The 15,111-nt window shown below is 42.4% G+C and overlaps 1 protein-coding gene across 2 annotated transcripts in view; it reads right to left on the reverse strand.

The window, feature by feature from the left end:
* The window catches only part of akna (AT-hook transcription factor), a 209,241-nt gene extending 194,508 nt beyond the window's left edge, over positions 1 to 14,733 (reverse strand). For both annotated transcript variants that reach the window (XM_041193982.1, XM_041193983.1), the window contains exon 1: positions 14,666 to 14,733. The gene's annotated coding sequence lies outside the window, so the exon portion shown is untranslated. The remainder of the gene's footprint in view (positions 1 to 14,665) is intronic.
* Between the last annotated feature and the right edge of the window lie 378 nt (positions 14,734 to 15,111).

The raw sequence follows: 15,111 nt of genomic DNA on the forward strand, positions 1-15,111 counted from the left end.
AAGACATCGGGACATTTTACAGCATGTCATTAACCTTTGGAACAAGTCATTGGCTTGTTCATTGTGTGGTGACTCACTGCAAGCATCCAAAATGAAGCAGGATGAACTCTAGTTATGCCCAATAATACTGCATACAATGGTAGGTATGTTGGGTGATGTGCCTTACCGTCACTGTGGTCTCCACTGTGGAACTCACTTTGATGACTTACAGGGATCAGAAAGGAATTTTATAGAATTCTTTTGTTCCATACATTAAACTAGAGTTGATTTTAAAGACTTTTTTTTGTCATTCCTCCAGACGATTACTGTAGCTGTGGGCGCTTGGGGAATATTGAGCGTCACGATACTTAGTGCAACGTGACTGTTTAAACCAGCTGGTCTTTCCCAATCCGTCATTTTCATACATTTGTATAATTAACAATTGTAATTTCTGAGAGTTGAATTCAAACAGACGAGAGGCTTTTAAAAAATTCTTCCAGCTCTGCAGTCAAAGTTACACATTTCAATGCTTGATTTTACAGATGTTCCAAAAAGGCTGCCCCAGCAACTTTAAAAATATTTTTGGTTGCTAAAATCATGAAAAAAATACTCTAATCTGAACAAAGCTTTAATAGAATTAAAATACATGTTAGAATTTCTTCACTACTGCATGCCAGTTCAAACCTTCATTCAATTGAGTATTCTGCAAGATTATAAAGCACTGAGTGTCTTTCCAGAATCTTTTCTTCATTGGGTTGCAAATTTAAAATCCCGTGCCAAGAAAATTATAGCAGAAGAAAAAAAACGTTAAAGAGGATAGAAGTAAATTTTCATACAGCTGATGGATTCTTCGGGGCAGGACAAAACAGAGATAGGGACTTTGAACAATTACCAAAATAAAAGCATTTGTAATAGCAGATGTGATCTGGCATTCAATCCAAAATCATTGCACATTCATTTCACATTCCTTCCTGCACAAATGTGTTCATGTCTTACAGGATGTTGCACCATTTAAATTCCCCCAAATTTCCTGAGGGCTATTTAAAAAAACATACTTGAGTTGATTCCAGTGTCTGAGCTTGTGACATCATTTAGAATGTGCCATGACTTACGCTGCAGTAGAAGTGACTGAAATGTGTTCTGAGGGGTGATTTTTACATAATGCATTTGGCTAAAAAAAAGGCCAACACACATCTGTTTTGGTAGACTCCAGATGGATTGTGTGGGTCTTTTCTGGTATATACTTTGCTAAGCTTCATGTTAAATATCACCCTTTAACAGTCAAGGAAAATGCATTATTAAGAAAGCTATTGCAAATCTGTTAAATACAATGGGCAGGAACTTCTGTTAGGCTGCAGCCGTTTTTTTAGCGCAATTCACCTGAAATCAGTCAAAGCAATGCAAAAAGAGCAAAATTGCAGAATCTCAAGCTCAAATCACACAAGACGCAAACTGAGTTTCCACAATCTTCTAGACTAGTTTTAAAAGCTTTGTGCTAGAAGCTGTCCCCATCCACAAAACTTTCCACGCCCTCAGATCAAATGAATCACATTGGGGGTTTTCTCAAATTTAGGCCATTTACAGGCCTTTCAGGAGGCTTTTAAAATTAAACCTTTATTGGTGCAAGAAAACTGATGGTCATGTGTTAAAAGCTTTTGATTAAAAAAATTAATAATAAACTGACTATTATACACCTCAGGTTCTGTATCATATTATTCAAAACATTTCAGCTACTAAAAATTGGGTTACTCATAGGTTGTAGATGAGACACACTGATTAAAAATGCTCACTTTTTGTAATAAACCTATTTTCCCTTGTATTCATCAAAACACACCAAGTTACCACTCTTAAATACATCAAGGAATATTTTTCAAAAGCAGAATTAAACAAAAAAAAAATCACATTCTGTAAACCTAACCAATGATGCTGTTCATGGCAGACTTTACCTTCGGCAATATGCAAATGAAATGCAAATTCACAGGAAAAGAAATTCTTCCCAAAACTAGAGTGACTAATTTGCACCCAGATTGCCGATTGCCCCCAAAGCGGAAACTCCAGGCCTGATGATTTGCATACTTAAAGACAAATTTTACCACACCACTTAGTGGACCTATTATTGTTAGTGCACTCGCAATCATTGGTAAAGTTACTTTGGGATTGTTACTGTCATGAACAGATTAATGTCTATAATGTTAAGGGAAATTGTTATTTAAAATAGAGTTTAGTGGTGCCTGTGTCTATGTGTGTGTGTCTTAATTGTATTAAAGCCAGCTGGTCTAGAAGCTTTGATGTATAGAAAGAAGTAGGTTTGAAGTGGTAATTTAAAACCTACTTCTTTCTATACATCAAAGCCTAATTTCAAACATGGAGAAATTTAGGAGCATAGGTGTCAAGGGGGCAATTTGCATTTTTAAATAAACCATTCAAAAGAATGGATAAAATCTTGCACCTAACTAGAAGAAGCCAAGCAATGTGTATTTTTTTCAGCTTACTAATAAAATGGGTGGAATCAAAGAATGTTATTGTTAGAAGAGGTAAAATTAAAAGCCTAGTGATACAATGGAAAATTTAAATTTACATACGTATATATACAGGAGAAAGAAGATTGTGTGTAAGGCAGAGGCATTTTAAGATCTAATAAGTATGAGAAGCCTCGAGTTGCTGTCTGCAAGTACCCAGAGCTGAAAGAAACTAATTTTGAATGTGACTGTCCAGGGTGTGATTTGTCAGGTGTCTATTTAAATTTATGAAATTTATTGTTGCCTTACTGGGAGCTCTAACAAAGAGTCAAATTAATTAGTGGATTTGTGTAGTTATTATAGTAGTAATTTCATAGACATATGTATGGGCTTATAAATTTTCTTATATTAAATGTTTAATTTAGTTTTATAAAACCTTCTTAAGACTCTGTGGTCTTATCACTACTGAATTCAAAGCCTGCTTCGCGAAACATACAAATTGCAAAAATGGGTTATGATAGTCGCTTTAAGTTTCCCTCTGGGTTTGAACAACTCAGACTTTACCATCGGCTGTGTCATAATACTACGTAGAATTTTAGACACTGCCTGCACAAGAGTATTGTGTAACCATGTGCTCCAAAAAGTGTTAAAAGAATGAGTCCAAGAATCAGGACTCTAAGGGCAGAATTTTGCCGTCAGTGAGCAGGGGGCGGGGCCCACTTGCCGACACATAAAATGACACGGGATGACGTCGGAAGGAACCCCCGATGTCATCCCGCCCCATTTAAATTTTCAGGAAGGCGGGAGTGCAGCAAAATCAGCTGTGGGCCCGCCGACCTGTCAATGGCCAATTGAGGCAGGTCAGGAGCCCCAGCGGCAAATAGAGAAAACATGAAACCTCATCCACCAGCGGGATGAGGTTTCATGTAGGGTTTTTAAAATTTTAATAAAGTTATTATGTAAATTATGAACATGTCCCATCTCATGTGACATTGTCACATGAGGGGGACATGTTAGGGAATTTTTTTTTTCTATTTTTAATATTTTTCAACGTGGAAGCGATCGCCCCGAGGAAGAGTGCGCTCCTTTGTGCGCATAGCGCTTCCCACCGGACGTCACGCTGAGCGGGCCTTAATTGGCCCGCCCACATAAAATGACGGTGGGGCCCGATTCTCCGGTGGGGATCGGCTCCTCGCCTGCCAGAGATTGGGTCGGGCCCAGCCGGCCAACAGGCAGAAAATTCTGCCTTAAGTCTATAAGAACCAGAGGTTACTGATTTAAGGTGGTTGGCAAAAGAAACAATGGTGAGATGAAAATCTTTTTTATGCAGTAAGTGGTGCAGATCTGGAATACGCTGCCGGAGTGCAGTGGAAGCAGATACAATTGGGCTTTCAAAAGGGGATTGCATAAGCACCTGAAGAGAAAAATAAAATTGCAGGGCGACAGGGAAAGGGCAAGGAGAATGGGGTTAGCTGAGTTGCTCTTGCAAACAGTTGACAAGGACATGATGGACCCAATGGCCTGCTTCTATGCTGTCACCATTCTATGATTCTATGAAATGTAAACAAAAAATTTATATCGGATTGTAGTTACAGAACTAGATAACACAAAATCAAAGAACCTCAAGAGAGTGTAGAAAACAAAAGATTTTCTTTCTTTCAACTACTTAGAGTTGTGAATAAGTAAAACAGAGGCCAATAAAAACAACTAATGAGGTTTAAAAATATAGCTGGAATAAACCTTCAATTACAATAGGACAGAAAATTATAAGGAAAACTCTGGGTAAAAATGAGAAAGTGTTCCATGAAATAGAGGAGATCTTGTGCCACAATGGTAGTGTTCCTGTCTCTGGACTAAAAGCTCTGGGTTTTAATTCCACTTCAGGAGTTGATGACTGTGAAAGCTGCATTCATAACGTGGCAAACAGGTTGACTATCAGCCTGTAAATCCTTCCCATATACATGATGGTAGGCGGTAAGAGTGGGGCAGTTTCCTGGTCAGCCATACTGGAGAAGGAAACAGCAAACCACTGTAGTACTTTGCCAAGCATTATCATGGACTAAAAACAAAAAACAAAAAACTGTGGATGCTGGAAATCCAAAACAAAAACAGAATTACCTGGAAAAACTCAGCAGGTCTGACAGCATCGGCGGAGAATAAAAGAGTTGACGTTTCGAGTCCTCATGACCCTTCGACAGAACTAGGCGAATCCCAGGAAGGGGTGAAATATAAGCTGGTTTAAGGTGGTGGGGGGGCGCGGGTTGGGTGGGGGGAGAGAACTGGAGGGGGGTGGTGTGGTTGTAGGCAAAAGCAGTGATAGAAGCAGATCATCAAAAGATGTCACAGACAGCAGAACAAAAGAACACATAGGTGTCGAAGTTGGTGATATTATCTAAACGAATGTGCTAATTAAGAATGGATGGTAGGGCACTCAAGGTATAGCTCTAGTGGGGGTGGGGGGAGCATAAAAGATTTAAAAATATTTTAAAATAATGGAAATAGGTGGGAAAAAGAAAAATCTTTCAAGTGAAGCAACATTTCACTTGCATTTCCCCCAACTTAGTCTACTGCATTCGTTGCTCCCAATGTGGTCTCCTCTACACTGGAGAGACCAAACGTAAACTGGGCGACCGCTTTGCAGAACACCTGCGGTCTGTCCGCAAGAATGACCCAAACCTCCCTGTTGCTTGCAATTTCAACACTCCACCCTGCTCTCTTGCCCACATGTCTGTCCTTGGCTTGCTGCATTGTTCCAGTGAAGCCCAATGCAAACTGGAGGAACAACACCTCATCTTCCGATTAGGCCCTTTACAGCCTTCCGGACTGAATATTGAATTCAACAACTTTAGGTCTTGACCTCCCCCCTCCATCCCCACCCCCTTTCTGTTTCTTCCCCCTTCCTTTTGTTTTTTTCCAATAAATTAGATAGATTTTTCTTTTTCCCACCTATTTCCATTATTTTAAAATATTTTAAATCTTTTATGCTCCCCCCCACCCCCACTAGAGCTATACCTTGAGTGCCCTACCATCCATTCTTAATTAGCACATTCGTTTAGATAATATCACCAACTTCGACACCTATGTGTTCTTTTGTTCTGCTGTCTGTGACATCTTTTGATGATCTGCTTCTATCACTGCTTTTGCCTACAACCACACCCCCCCTCCACTTCTCTCCCCCCACCCAACCCCACCCACCCCACCACCTTAAACCAGCTTATATTTCACTCCTTCCTGGGATTCGCCTAGTTCTGTCGAAGGGTCATGAGGACTCGAAACGTCAACTCTTTTCTTCTCCGTCGATGCTGCCAGACCTGCTGAGTTTTTCCAGGTAATTCTGTTTTTGTTTTTTATTATCATGGACTAATCCAATGGAAGTTCATGGTCACCAATGCCCTTAGCGCATGGCACCTGAAGGAGGAGAATTCTATGAAACAGCACTTTTCTGGACCATGGAAATATCATTCTGGATAAACTAGTCAATGGATTATATAACACCACCAGTAATACAAGATAAATATTCAATCACTATGTTTGGTTTGTGACAGGGAACATAATGCAAAAATCTCCTTCAGCGGATTAAATACATTATCTACAATTAATAATTGGGCAAATTACATCAAGTCTACAGAACGGTCACAGGCCATTCAGCCCAATTGCTCTGTAGTGGTATTCATGCCTCCACACAAGCCTGCCTATTTTGTCTAATCATAACTGCATATCTTTCTATTCCTCTTCTCCTTCAAGTGCTTATCTAGCTTCCTCTTAAATATGTCAATATAATACTCCTCAACAACTCCTTGTCGGAGCAAGTTCCATATTCTTACCGCTTTTGAGAAATGTAATTTCTCCTAATTCCCTATGGGGTTTATTAGTGTTTATCTTATATTTATGGACCACAATTTTTGTTGTTGTCGTCGTCGCCCCCCCCCCCTCCCCCCGCCAAGTGGAAACGTCCTATCCAACTACTTATAAAAGCCCTTCATAATTTTAAAGACCTCTTACAGGTCAGCTCAGCCTTTTCTAGAGAGATAGAGAGAGCATCCTTTTATTTAGTTGTTTGGTCTAATGTGCAGAAACCTTCATTGTTTAAGAATGTTATAAATTGTGCTACTGAGAAATCCATATGGATTGAGGGGGTAATCTCAACCTAACCTGTAAGGTGGGAGGCATGATCAGATCAATGGAGAATAAAATGGGGCAGACTGTAAAACAAGTAGCCAATCCAATCCTGTTACTTTGTTGCTGTGCAGAATAGGTTAAAATGACTAGAACCTTATAGCAGAGGAGCAGACCATTAGATCCATCATGTCAATGCTAGTTCTGAGAGTAGTGCTCTATAAATAGCTCTTATAAAACGTAGAGGTGGCTTTTGCTTTTATTGTGGTTCTGACGTGAACAACATTGCAAGAGGGTTCTCTTGCTCCACAAAGCCCAATCCTCCAGTTATTTTTTTTAAATTTGTTCATGGGATGTGGGGCATCACTGGCTAGGCCAGCATTTATTGCCCAACCCTAATTACCCTTGGCTAGACCAGCATTTATTGCCCAACCCTAATTACCCTTGCTCAGAGGGTAAGAGTCAACCACATTCCTGTGGGTCTGGAGTCACATGTAGGCCAGGCAAGGACAGCAGATTTCCTTCATTCATGAACCAGATGGGTTTTTAACAACAATCAGCAATGGCTTCATGGTCACACATTAGTCTTTTAATTCCAGGTTTGTATTGAATTCAAATTACACTATCTGCTTTGGTGGGATTTGAACCTGGGTCCCCAGTGTATTACCTGGGTCTCTGGAAAATTAATTCCAGTGACAATCGCATTATGCCAACTTCTCCCCCTAATTACTGTCTGCTGCACTCAGCTCAACATTCCTTTCAATAGTCTCCACACATCAGAGGCCCTATTGCAACTAGTTGGGTTGAAGGTCATTTCATTCTTCCCCAACCTTCAAAATAAACTTCGCCAAGGGAGTTCTGGTCTGCTCGTGCAACCTGAGGCACTTGGATGAAAAAGAACATTGTCCTCTGAGGTGGGTAGGCACTCACATAAATTCTGACAGATGAAGTATCAAATCACTGTCTAATAATCCTGGAGGTCAGAAGCCAATAATTCAAATTCCCTCCACACATGAGGATTTCATGTCTCATTGACTGATCTTCATACGCTGATATATTTTGTGCTGAGTGTAGAAAAGATCTGAAATGGAATTTATTGGACTAGGCAGGTTTTTTTAAATAAAAAGTTGCATAGTAAGTTAAAATGCACAATGAGTTTCTCTGGATTCAAAATATGCTCTCTATTTTACCAGTGGGATTCAAACCCTCAGCATATTCAGACTGATAACTAACTTTAAAACCAATTGCACTGAATACATACATTCAAATTATCTCCAAAATATAATGCTGCTCTGCTCTTCTGATACAAGCTCTACCATCAAATTAAAGGTACAATATGAAGAGTGTGGCACATCTGTGATATCAGAGGAGGTGAATGATAAATTACAGTTTTGTTCTAAACCTTTGGACATCAGCCTGCCCATAAGGGACCCAATTATTTAAAAGTACTAATTTCAATAGGGGACTTCTTCAACGTTTGAGCAGTAATTAGGAAATGGAGCTGAACCATTCTGGACGGACAAGAGTTGCTTATTTGTCTCACAACGTACTATGTAAACTGCAGCTATGATAACATTGGATGAAGATTATATAATAACATTAATCCCAAATTACGGCTCTTCATTTCAAATGCAATGTAGAATACACCAAGGAAACAGTTGTTTTGTTAGAATTTATATACTAAGTTAAAAGGCTAAAAGTCATTGGGCCCAATTTTAACTCACTCAAAATCCTTTCCTATACAGAGTTAAAATTAGGCCCATTGTATGGGAGATGCAGGCTGAAAAGAAAAAAAGAGATAAACACAAAAGGGCTGATCCCACTAATATAGATCAACAGCCAACTATCAAGGCTCAGTCTGACTTTGGTGTCACTGCAAAGCTCTCTCACTTAGTCGAATAAATCTGCTGACTTTAAAAGTTAGAGCTCACTGAGATACACAGGTTAACCACAGTATTCTATCTTCACTGTGAAGCATCAGTGTATCCTCATATAGGTGACAGAATTGAGTTTTATGTTGCAGGCTAACAAAGTACTGTGGTGATCTTATGTAATCTGTACTCATAATAAGCAATCAGAATGCATCATGTCCATCCAGCCTCTGCTCAAAGAGTATACCATCTATTTTAGAGCACATTTCCTACCTCCCTCCAATTCTCTCCTGTTCTTCCTTTTCCTGAGGCTGTACACTTTAACTGCCTGTGGTTGCACAGGCACCAGCCACCCATTGCTATTACTCATGTGTGATACTAGAAAGTAAGTGTTAGAAGCTTCATCAACCAAGACAACAATTTAGCCAAACTCAATCCCATTCCCACTCAATGGCCACACACATACACAAATCCCTGTAGTAGTTTGGCTAGCCATGAGTGGGAATCCTGGCTGAATTATGTCCCTCCCTAATCTAAGGGTGCTAACACCACATGCAGTACAGGTTAAGTAACGCAGTGTAGACTGATTGAACCCACACCCTTCTTGATTTGTATGGCTCATCTATTGCCATGTTGCCAGCATTAAATTTGGTGACAATTCTTTTACTCGTTCATGGGATGTAGGCATCGCTGGCTTGGCCAGCCTTTTAAGTGCCCATTCCTAATTGCCCTCGAGAAGGTCGTGGTGAGCTGCCTTCTCGAACCACTGCAGTCCGTGTGGTGTAGGTAACACCCAGAGTGCTGTTAAGGGGGAGTTCCAGGATTTTGACCCAGCGACAGTGAAGGAACAGTGATATATTTCCAAGTCAGGATGGCGTGTGGCTTGGAGGAGAACTTGCTGGTGGTGGTGTTCCCACGCATCGCCTGCCCTTGTCCTGCTAGGCGGTAGAGGTCATGAGTTTGGAAGGTGCTGTCAAAGGAGCCCTGGCGAGTGTCGCAGTGCATCTTGTAGATGGTACACATTTCTGCCATTGTGTGTTGGTGATGGAGGAAGTAGATGTTGAAGGTGGTTGATCAGATATCAATCAAGCGGGCTGCTTTGTCCTGAACAGTGTCCAGCTTCTTGAGTGTTGTTGGAGCTGCACAGGCAGCTGGAGAGGCAAGTAGACAGCATTCCAAAACAGTTCTGACTTGTGCCCTGTAGATGGTGGACAGGTGTTGGGGAGTCAGGAGGTGAGTAATTCTCTGCAGAAACCCCAGCCTCTGACCTGCTCTTGTAGCCACTGTATTTATATGGCTAGTCCAGTTTAGTTTCTGGTCAATGGTAACTCAGAATGTTGAATGTCAAGGGGAGATAGTTTCATTCTCTCTTATTGGAGATGGCCATTGCGTAGTACTTGTGTGGCATGAACGTTACTTGCCACTTGTCAGTCCAAGGCTGAATATAGTCCAGGTGTTACTGCACATTGGTATGGACTGCTTCAATATCTGAAGAGTCGCGAATGGTACTGAATATTGTGCAACCATCAGCTAACAGCCCCACTTCTGACCTTATGGCAGAAGGAAGGTCACTGATGAAGCAGCTGAAGATGGTTAGGTCTAGTACACTACCCTGAGGAATGCCTGCAGCGATGTCCTGGGACTGAGATGACTGACTTACAACAACCACAACCATCTTCCTTTGTGCTCGTTATGACTCCAACCTCTGGAGAGTTTTCCCCCTGTTTCCCATTGACTCCAGTTTTGCTAGGGCTGGCTGATGCCACCTTCAGCCAAATGCTGCCTTGATGCCAAGGACAGCCACTCTCACCTCTTTTGTCAATGTTTGGATCAAGTTGTGTTGCGATCAGGAGCTGAGTGACCCCGGATGAATCCAAACTGAGTGTCAGTGAGCAGGTTATTGCTGTGTAAGTGCAGTTTGATAGCACTGTTGATGACCCCTTCCATCACTTTGATAATGCTTGAAACTAGACTGATGGGGTGGTAATTGGCTGGGTTGGATTTGTTCTGCTTTTTGCAGACAGGGCATACCTGGGAATTTTCTACATTTCTGGGCAGATGCCACTGTTGTAGCTGCACTGGAACAGCTTGGCTAGGGGCACAGCAAGATCTGGAGCACAAGTACTATTGTGGAATATCGTCAGGGCCCATAGCCTTTGCAATATCCAGTGCCTTCAGCCGTTTCTTGATATCATGTGGAGTGAATCGAATTGGTTGAAGACTGGCATCTATGATGCTGGGGACCTCCAGAGGAGGCCGAGATGGATCATCCACTCGACACTTCTGGCTGAAGATTGTTGCAAATACTTCAGCCTTATTTTTTGCACAGATGTGCTGGGCTCCTCAATCATTGAGAATGGGGATATTTGTGGAGCATCCTCCTCTAGTTAGTTGATTAATTGTCCACCACCATTCATGACTGGAAGTGGCAGGACTGCAAAGTTTAGATCTGATCCATTGGTTGTGGGATCACTTAGCTCCGACTATCGCATGCTGCTAACTGATCCCACAACTGGCGGATTTTAGAATAGGAAATCTGCTCTGAACAAGTCCTACTCACACTATCAGTTAAATATTTAAACATTTCTCTCTTCCACATATGCTTCACAACACAACTGGATATTAACAATTTTCAGTTAGAGCAACAGGCTTTGGTTAATGTGTATGATTTTCAATCAGGATACATCAGCTGCTCAATGGAAATTAGGAACCAGTCCATCATTTCAATAGTAAATTATACTGGTTCTTCTTTCAGAATGTTCTTCTCCTCACCCATGATTGGAGAACAGACTCTTGCTGGGTAATCTCCACTGTAACCATGTTGTCAGGTTGCGCATTTGACTTCCAATTTTGAATGAGCAGCAATTTCCTCTAGGTAAACACTGGGAAGACAAAAGCCATTGTCTCCAAACCCTGCCACATGCTGTGCCCCTTTGCCTGTGATTCAAGGGCCAATCCAATCAATTCAGCCAATGGCCCAGATTTTACCAGCTCCCTGGGGACAAGTTGGGTGGTAGGGCCCATAAAATGGAGATGGAAGGCAGGATTGGAGTGCCTGTTGTCTTCTTGCCACCATGGCAATTTGCCAGTGGCAGGGATGGGAAAAAGGGAGGATGGCCCTCCTACCCAGTGGCCAATTAAGCCACTTAGGCGGTCAATTAAGGGCCTCTTCCTGCTACCGATGGTGTTTTACCAGCAGGGTGGACCCTTCACTGCATGGGGAGACCTCCAAACCATCAGGCTAGCCTCCCTGTGGTTCCCGTGGGGGAGAGGGCCTCCAATTCAGGCACTCTATCATCCATGGAACCCCCATGCCCCCTCAAGGTAGCAACAGTTGCACTCGCAATAATGACACTGTCTGCCCTCACCAACCCCTCCCTTGTTGGCACGGGCCTGACTGCCCTTGATGTCCCAAGATCCCATTTGCCCTGTTGATGCCCTTCCATGGCTTCTATTTTGCCCAGGTGCAGTCCCAGCAGTGGCCATTGCTCTTGATGGCGCTGCTGAAACTGTAAAGCTTCTTGGGGCGGGTGGCAGTTCCTTAAAGTGATGGCTGCCCTGACAGCAAGTAATTTGTTGCCTGACCCCATAAAATGCGGCCAAGTCTCACAAACATTCAGGGCAGGGTCATGCCCAGCTTTCTGACCTGTCATCTGGACACCAGCCACCTGAATAAATATCAGCCTAATGTCTCAGGCTGAAGCAGCCTATTCGCAACTTCAATGTCCTCTTCAACCCTGCAGTCCCTGCACAAAGACCATCTGCTTCCACCTTCATTACATTGCCCAAGTCTGGCCCTAACTCATGCACCTTTTACTGAAAGCCTCATCATTGACTGGCCTTTTTTTAAAGGCTCTTTCATGGGGCGCAGGCATCACTGGCAAGGCCAGCATATGTTGCCATCCCTATTTGCCCTAGAGATGCATGGTTTACTAGGTTATTTCAGAGGGCAGTTAAGAGTCAACCACATTGCTGAGGGTCTGGAGTCACATGTAGATTTCATTAGGTGAACCAGAAAGGTTTTTGACAACAGTCAATGATAGTTTCCTGGTCACCATTACTCAGACTAGCTTTCAATTCCAGATTTTTATTAATTGACTTCATATTCTACCAGCTGCTGTGGTGGGGTTTGAACCCACTTCCCCAGAGTGTTAGCCTCTGGATTACTAGTCCAGTGACATTACTGCTGCACCACCATTTCCTCTCAGCCACAATAAACTCCAACTCATCAAAAACTCAGCTGTCTGCATTCCAGACACATCAAAATCCCACTCACATTTCATCTGCTCCTGGTCCCCCTGTGGCTCAAATTTTAAAATTTCATACACTTAAATTCCACCTGCCCCACCCCTCTGATAACCCCTCTCTTTGTTTAAGATTCTAACTTGATCTCTTTCGTCTCCCCATTAATACCCTTTGATTTAATATGCATTTTAAAAATTATATCTCTGTAAAACACTTTGGGATATTTTTCTCCATTGAAATTGAGCTATATAAATGTAAGTTGTTGTTGGGAGTGGTCACATGGGCAATGGCAGCCCACCTACACCACAGCCAAGTGGGAATCCAGAGAGTGTTGGCCAGTTATTCAGCTGCAATGATATTTGCACTTCCCCACACGAGACACTGGGCAACAATCACAAAGTGAAGCCTGGGCTGATCTTTACCTTCCCCGATCCAGTGGTACAGAGACCAAAATGTATCTACAGCTGGCTTAAGGTCAAATCAGGCAATTTATCACAAACTGGTAATTGAACCTGGAACTCCCTCTGAGTTATATCCTGGTTCCTTTTACATGTGTAGAATGCAGCCAATGGCAAACCTTGCCCTCTGCTGGCTATACTTGTAATTATGAAAGACCCAAGAGACTTAAGTATCAAGGGGGCAATTTTAAATGCCTTCACCTGGCTGGTGTTAGTATGGGGAGTAATCATCTCAAAATGGTTTCAGTAAACCTTACTGCCCAGCAAAGCAAAACACAGTGTTTGCTGGAAACCTGAAACAAAAACAGAAAATGCTGGAAAAACTCAGCAGGTCTGACAGCATCTGTGGAGAGAGAAACAGAGATAACGTTTCGAGTCCATATGAGCTTTCCTCATACCCTAAAAAGACTGTGCTTGAGTACTAGACAAAGGAGGGACCATACAGTGATGGTGTGCAGTGCCCAGTAGAAATATCTCGATAATCTGTACTATTGAACCAGCATTTGGTATTTAGCAAGGACAGGAGATGTCCAAGTGTTTCTGGCTTGCTCATTCGGCTGGTAAGTATTTTTTTTGGCTCCAACCGAACTTTTCAAGAAAAACTCAGCAGGTCTGACAGCATCCGTGGAGAGAAAGACAGAGTTAATGTTTTGAGTCCGTATGACTCTTCTTCAGTTCTGAAGAAACTCTTGGACATCTCCTGTCCTTGCTAAATACCAAATGCTGGTTCAATAGTACAGATTATCGAGATACATTTACTGGGCAGGCACACCATCACTGTATGGTCCCTCCTTCGTCTGGTACTCAAGCACCAGTCTTTTTAGAAGGGTCTGAAGATGGCTCATCTCGAAACCTTAACACTGTCCTTTTCTCCACAGATGCTGTCAGACCTGCTGAGTTTTTCCAGCAATTTTTGTTTTTGTTTCAGATTTCCAGCAACCGTAGTATTTTGCTTTTTCCTTTCAAGATGTGGACTTTAAAAACCCATAAATCACAAATCGAGCCCCGAAAGATGGGCAACATCCAATGACACAGAACAGAATAAATGATTTAAGAGAAAAAAATCTAAAGGATCACTGACGTAGGGAATCCAAAGGAAAGTCCCTTTGTTGGAAAGCAACTTCAATTGGATGTGTAAGATGCCCTGGTTTTTCTGGTTTACGACTAGGATTGCCTGTGAATCTGACGGACTCGTCCCCAGGAATCGTTGCTTAGCTGCCGGATAAACCCAAATTTATCAGACCAGCGTTTCCACGGTAACAATACAAAGGGGGAATCTGGAGGCACCGCGTCCGTTTCAGGTCTATTTCCACAGCGGATTCCCCGTCCACGCTGCTTATTCAATAACGCGGACGTCCACGTTGTAAACTTCGCCTCTGATGCTGCTGGTTGGGAGTGTTCCCATTCAGCGGCTGCTCCGCTCTGCTCCTACTCTTGCCTGTTCGCAGGACCAAGGCAACTCAAAATCAAAGGAGGTTCAACTGCCCAAAGACAAAACAGTGATTCTCAAAATAATCCGTCCACGTCCTTTACTTACCAGACGAGTCTACATCGAGTTGTTAGAAAACGCGGAGACCCTGAGCTGTTGCCTGCAAGCCATGTTCATAGGGAGGAGTTGAATTTTCACTTTGTTCCAAAGTAAACAGTAAGTTTCCAAGTTGCTGTTCATTATCCTAATTTATGCTAATATGTTCGGTAAAATATGTTTCCTAGGCGTCCCATTGGTTGTTGCAGTACAATTGGGGGGAGCCAGGTTACAGACTCTTGTCCCATGACTCCCTCACCAGGTAACGTGGAGTATTTCTGCTCTGGGCAGTGAGCCTCTCGCAAGACTTTTTGTTTTACCGTGGATGTGAACAAAAGTACTGGAGATCTTCAACAAACTTCAACAAAATATGCTGGAAATACGGAGAAAAACCAATCAGAAACCGAGAGGGCCAGGACTGTATATGAGATTCTCTCTTCAGGCCTGATCCAGGGAAC

The sequence above is a fragment of the Carcharodon carcharias genome, chromosome 8, assembly GCF_017639515.1.
Source record: "Carcharodon carcharias isolate sCarCar2 chromosome 8, sCarCar2.pri, whole genome shotgun sequence".
In the NCBI taxonomy this organism is placed as follows: Eukaryota; Metazoa; Chordata; class Chondrichthyes; order Lamniformes; family Lamnidae; genus Carcharodon; species Carcharodon carcharias.